General features: G+C 35.9%; 1 protein-coding gene across 2 annotated transcripts in view; it reads left to right on the plus strand.

Moving 5' to 3' along the window:
- The window catches only part of LOC133574325 (solute carrier family 35 member F5-like), a 36,334-nt gene extending 34,900 nt beyond the window's left edge, over window positions 1-1,434 (plus strand). The window contains exon 15 of one of the 2 annotated variants that reach the window (XM_061926478.2): window positions 1-1,434. This exon is cut by the window's left edge and continues 51 nt beyond it. The gene's annotated coding sequence lies outside the window, so the exon portion shown is untranslated. The other variant, XM_061926477.2, reaches the window with a different exon arrangement.
- Window positions 1,435-6,776: the final 5,342 nt, after the last annotated feature.

The raw sequence follows: 6,776 nt of genomic DNA on the forward strand, positions 1-6,776 counted from the left end.
AGTGCCTGTCGATAGAATGTGCTACGAGGTTGTGACAACACATTCATCCATGCTGTGTTACACCGAAGGTGCTGGACATCAGTAGTCATATCATTATGTCATGTGACCAAATGAAAAGGTATGTTGATGTTCATTGGTGCAATAACAGAGAATATAAATTGAAGTAGGATCCTCCCAAGAAGTACAGTACATACCTTTTTTTTTATGGGCGTATGTTCTTCTTTGTCATTGTGTATCCTTACTCATTTGCACTTACTCACTGCCTTTTATTGTACTGCCTTTGAGAATATTATCAATGCATTTGTGAAGTATCTTGTTGAAACCTGTATCAAAACACTACGTCAAAAACAGAGTGTCACCTGAAGTGTATCTGATTTAAATTTAAGGTATTGAAACCTAGCTAGCTTAGTGTCACTTATGCAGCAGTGATGAGTTTATGATACTGAGCTTGTGCAGGTCAGGTTTTACAAAAAGCAAACATCTGCATTGTACTTAGATACATTTTTTGGTGAAATTAACTCCTTATGGTTTACTATTTTATTATTTATTTTTTTAATCCCTGTCAAACGGATCTCATGCACACTTTTATATTTATCAAACTGGTACCTGTTTTTTTTCTTTGTTAGACAACTATTTGTCAGTCGTTGGTGAACTATTATCAAGGAAAACCTTACACACTCATTATTTCCTCAGTAATATCCCCTGTAACAGAAACACAAGCAGTGTGTTTAATAACTTTATAAGTGGTTCATAATTCTTCCATTATAAGTTAGAAAATGCCTTTAGAATTAGACTATACTGTATATTGTTCACAGTTAACATGACTTAGAGTGTATATTGTGCACCGTGAAAATATAAGCTATTCATGTTTTTGATTATATTCAGCTGCCCACAAATTTTTTGTTTTCATATCGATAATCATTTGTATTTTTATGTAAATTATTACTGCAATAACAACATTTTGCACCACAACCAAATATTAATTCTACTTGCATTTGGGATTGTATTTCCTAATAGAGAAAAGCATTTGTGATATTTGTCATACAGTTCGAATTGTAAATGTTGGGTCTGTTTCTTGGTCTGTGTCAACTGCAAAAGAAAATCCCTTTAATAATGCTTTTTATGTTTCCCGTCTCAGGTACTTATTCATGATCATTCAAAGAATATCTGTGGATTTTTGAATGTCATTAATAAAGAATTTTGCTACATTTCTAATTCTTCAGGATGTGTTTAAAATGTTGCATTCTTGTTTTATATGGTATAGATTTGCCATATTAGCAGGTTGGTGGGTTTTCAAGGTATCTCTGGTTTAATTTGTATGTCGATTGGCTATGAGAACTTCATGAGATTCCCACGAGATCTTTGAAATTTCTCACATCATAACTTTAGGAAGCCAATGGCAAAATGCTGCAACTGGCGACTGCTGCTCCTTTTACCGTTTACATTTTTGTAGCCAGAAATGAATCCAATTTATAATTGAATTACTTTGTTGTATGATTCCAATCAGCAGCTTGGGTCAGTGAAGCCTTTGATTTTACAAATCCTCTCAAAGGTACATGAAACTGTTAAAGGCATGTCTTTTTAAATCTGCATTTTATCTTTGTCTTTATTGAGAAATATTGTAAACAATAGCAATTATTTTGCCAATATTTATTAAAACACCATTTTCTAAGTATGCTTCTGCTAAAACAGCAAGCAAACTTTTGACTCTTCTAATGCAGTTATTTGATGCCGTATAGAAGTACAATTTAGATTGCATAACTATTTAATTGTCAATATAAAACAAAAAACAATTACTGTATAGTTGATTATTTGTATATTTTTTAGACTGTATTTTTATTCCCACTTTAAAAACCTGATGCATGTACCGTAGGAAAAAATGTGTTGTTTCTACACATATTGAAATGTCCAATGTATTGTTTACATTACTTCACAGTTTACAGTTGAATATTAAAAGTACAGCGTATAGAACAGTACAACTATTAGGCGAACGCTGAAATAAATCTAAATATATCTCGCTAAATTTATCTTGCAAAATATATCTTGCGGCGCACCCCAGGGATAAATTCTGGGACCAAAATTGTTTAATCTCTAAATAAATGACATTTGTAATTAGAGATGTCCGATAATATCGGACTGCCGATAAATGCTTTAAAATGTAATATCGGAAATTATCGGTATCGGTTTAAAAATTATCGGTATCGGTTTAAAAATTATCGGTATCGGTTTAAAAAAGTAAAATGTATTACTTTTTAAAACGCCTCTGTGTATACGGACGTAGGGAGAAGTACAGCGTGCCAATAAGCCTTAAAGGCACTGCCTTTGCGTGCCGGCCCAGTCACATAATATCTACGGCATTTCACACACACAAGTGAATGCATGGTCAACAGCATACAGGTCACACTGAGGGTGGCCGTATAAACAACTTTAACACTGTTACAAATATGCGCCACACTGTAAACCCACACCAAACAAGAATGACAAACACATTTCGGGAGAACATCCGCACCGTAACACAACATAAACACAACAGAACAAATACCCAGAACCCCTTGCAGCACTAACTCTTCCGGGACGCTACAATATACACCCCCGCTACCCCCTCCACCTCAACCCTCCCGCCCCCCCAACCCCGCCCACCTCAACATCCTCATGCTCTCTCAGGGAGAGCATGTCCCAAATTCCAAGCTGCTGTTTTGAGGCATGTTAAAAAAAATAATGCACTTTGTGACTTCAATAATAAATATGGCAGTGCCATGTTGGCATTTTTTTCCATAACTTGGAAATATATTTTGGAAAACCTTGTTACATTGTTTAATGCATCCAGTGGGGCATCACAACAAAATTAGGCATAATAATGTGTTAATTCCACGACTGTATATATCGGTATCGGTTGATATCGCTATCGGTAATTAAGAGTTGGACAATATCGGAATATCGGCAAAAAAGCCATTATCGGACATCTCTATTTGTACTGTTACAACATAATTTAAGTTAGTATTATTTGCAGACGTCAAGGCCACGTTTTTTAGAAGAGAACACATAGAAGCTAATACAAATATTGAAATTAATGAATTAAAGCGATAGTTTGACAAAAAAACAGATTATCTCAGTAAAACTAAATAAATTCTATTCGGTAACAATAGAAGACAAATTCAAATACAAATAGAAGGAGTAGACATTGAAAGGGTAAAATAAATCACATTTTTAGGTGTAATGATAATGATAAAATGAACTGGATACCTCACATGAAAAATACACTTGACTGCCGTTGCTTCTAAATGTGGGAATCTTTGGGCACCTCACGATTGGATTACGATTCAGGAGCTACAATTCAATAAAAAAATAGATTGATTTTGGTTTCACTAAATAAGCCTTCATCACTTGCAACTTTTAAAAACAGCGCAAAGCAGTTAAATTATTTCCCATTACATTTATCACATTAATGGAAATGTGTACAAAACTGGAACATAAGTGGCCTAAAATAAGGAGCTGGTCAGATCTCTCGCAGTCAGACAAATTTTAGAACCCTCTGTATTACTTTATATACATCCATTCATCCATTTTCTACCGCTTGTCCCTTACGGGGTCGCGGGGGTGCTGGAGCCTATCCCAGCTGCACACAGGTGAAAAAATAATTGATTATTGACGTTTACTAATCGATTTTAAAATCCCCCTTGTCTGAATTGCGATGCATCCAAAAATCAATTTCCCCCAACTCTAGTTGCTGCGCTTCATGAACTGTCCTCCTAGCAATCCAGTAATCCACAGGCCAATATTAATCCACTCAAAAAAGTGAAGAATTTAAGTAATATAATAATCCATAAAGTTGCTCTGAAGTGAGATGGCATCCACTGACAGGTCTCTAGTCGCAGTCAGACATCACTCTATTGTGCCGCGTTTCCGTGGCATCAAAACACACCTTGCTTAAATGCACACTCACCTAATATGCTAATATATTTACATTATATGTATATTTTATAATATATAATGTAAAAGGGCTGTGCTCTGCACATGAATGCCATACATAAGTATTATTTCCAGCTGAGTGTAATTGTAATTGAAATAAACAAAGTGATGGATCTGTGTGGTCTTTACAAGGTACAATGACTGCCTTGCACATTGCACTGCACACATACAGTAGTTGACTTGTTTAAGACTTAAAAAGCAGGTGTTGATAAAAGACTTCCCTGCTGTAAAATGGTACATGATGTTGGTAGTGTTCAAAATACATTTTTATTTACACCAAATACATATTGTACTGATAACAGTACACTACAAGTAACTACACAAGTAAGCTTCATTCACTAACCGTGTTACATAGAGAAGGGCAGCACGGTGAAACAGAGGTTAGTGCGTGTGCCTCACAATACGAAGGTCCTGGGTTTGATCCCTGGGCTTCTGTGTGGAGTTTGCATGGGTTCCCTCCATTTACTCTGTTTTCCTCCCAACTTCAAAGACATGCACCTGGGGATAGGTTGATTGGCAACACTAAATCTGCCCTAGTGTGTGAATGTGAGTGTGAATGTTGTCTGTCTAACTGTGTTGGCCCTGTGATGAGGTGGCGATAGGCTGAGAGGGACAAGCGGTAGACAATTGACGGATGGATGGGTTATAGAGAACATTCAAATCCAAAATATTGAAATTCAGTGATTTGGTGCAATTGCAAACAACATAAATTATGCAAAATTAGGCAAATACAACTCTCTACTCAAGAATGTACAACAATTCTTAACAAAAGTGCCATGTCTGCATTTTGCCTGACCAGGTGTTCCTCATCATTGCTCATAACCTGTTTTATGTACAGTATATTCCCTCGTCCTTCAGTCTTTTTCCAAGTTTGTTGCCATTCAGTCACGTCCTAGCCTTGTCAGAGTTTATATTGTTATTGTTACTGAACCTTGCCTCACGTCTCTGTACCTCTGCCATTGTTTGGACTCTCTTCCTGTATATCGAGCCTTGCTTGGATTAAACCCACCTGTATCTGCTCTGCCAACTCTGCGTTTGAGTCCTCCTTCCATTGCCGAGCTTTGAGAGAACAAAACAGGACCCAGGGGAGTTGGCCTCACTTTGTCAAGCGCTCCGTAATCAAGGTCCGCGACTGGGGCAGCAAGATGACCAGCTTTCTGCTTTAAGCAGCGGCCTTCAAAGTTTGACGGAGCGGCGAAGTTCCACGACAGACAACTTGAGTGCTCAGCTCCACGACCATGACAGTGACCTTTCATCCCGCTGGCAACCGCAATGGCTGCCTGTTCACAGTTCCCACGACCAGAGTTGTTCGTTCTACTATAAATCTGGTGATGTACAGTCTTTTCTAACTAAATGAGAGTTGCATTTTGAGCTCCAAGCCACAGCTTTCCCGACGGACTGCACCCGAGTGGCGTCTGTTGCCTCACATCTGACGAGCCGAGCAGGGGCTTGGGCTACCGCTGAGTGGAATCGGCAGTCTTCCACTTGCCCCATTTACATGACGTTCGCCAAGGCAAGTGTTCCAGCGTCAACCACCAGGCAGGGAGGCAGCACGCTCCCTTTTGAAAATACATCATGGCCAGCGTCAAGTTTGTGATTACGCTGGAATGCTACGGCATTGCTCAACGTGTTCTTTATGGGATTGGCTGACCATATTAAAGAACAAATGATCCCGCTTTTAAATTGTATATTATATTTAACATTCAATATTTAAATTTCGATTTAACATATATTTAGATTTCACATTTAGATTTATATTTAATGTTGAGATTTAGATTCAACATTTAGATATACAGTAAATCTAACATTTACGACAGAGGTCCTGTATTCACTGTTTATTTCTACCCTCAAGTGTGAAGATAATGAGCTAAAAGTGAGCTAAATATTTTCTAAAAAGGCTTCATAATATCAGGTGTTCAGCACATGCAATAAGGCAGGGGTCCCCAAACTTTTTAACTCGGGAGCCGCATTGGGTTAAAAAAATTTGGCCTCACATACATATATATATATATATATATATACATATATATACACATACATATATATATATATATATATATATATATATATGTACATATATATATACACATACACACACATATATATACAAGTATATATACACACATATATATATATATGCAGTATATATATATATATATATATATGTACATATATATATACACACACATATATATATACATACTGTATATATATACATATATATATACATATACATATATATATATATATATATATATATATTCCGAGAGCGATGATGTCACGTTATCGATGGGAAAATGCATTTTTAGACAGTATGATTTGCCTGAGCAGCTAGGAGACACTGAGAGTAACAAGCGTTAGAAAATGGATGACAAAGGGTAGATTTAAAAAAATAATAATTAAAAGAAAAAACAAAAAAGTTTTTAATTTTTTAATTTTTTTTTTTTATGTGGGACTTTCAGTGGGCCGGATTATGGAAGCTGGTGGGCCGCAGTTTGGGGACCCCTTCAATAAGTGAAAACCACAAGGGGAAGTACAAGGAAACCAGACGTTGGTTATGACGGGCCAAATGGGGATTTTTTTTTTTACAAATATTTAAATTATTGCTATGTGTCATTAAATAATTAAATTGTAATTAAACCACAAATGTGTTTTTAAATGTGTCATTAATTTAGTTAACTTACATTGAATTATTAATTGATTTAATTATTTCACAACTTAATTCATTATTGATTTTTTTAATATCCATTTAATTACTCAATTAATTAATGACATTCAAGTATACAGTTAAATAGTTATTTACTTTT

The sequence above is a fragment of the Nerophis lumbriciformis genome, linkage group LG31 (genome assembly GCF_033978685.3).
Source record: "Nerophis lumbriciformis linkage group LG31, RoL_Nlum_v2.1, whole genome shotgun sequence".
In the NCBI taxonomy this organism is placed as follows: Eukaryota; Metazoa; Chordata; class Actinopteri; order Syngnathiformes; family Syngnathidae; genus Nerophis; species Nerophis lumbriciformis.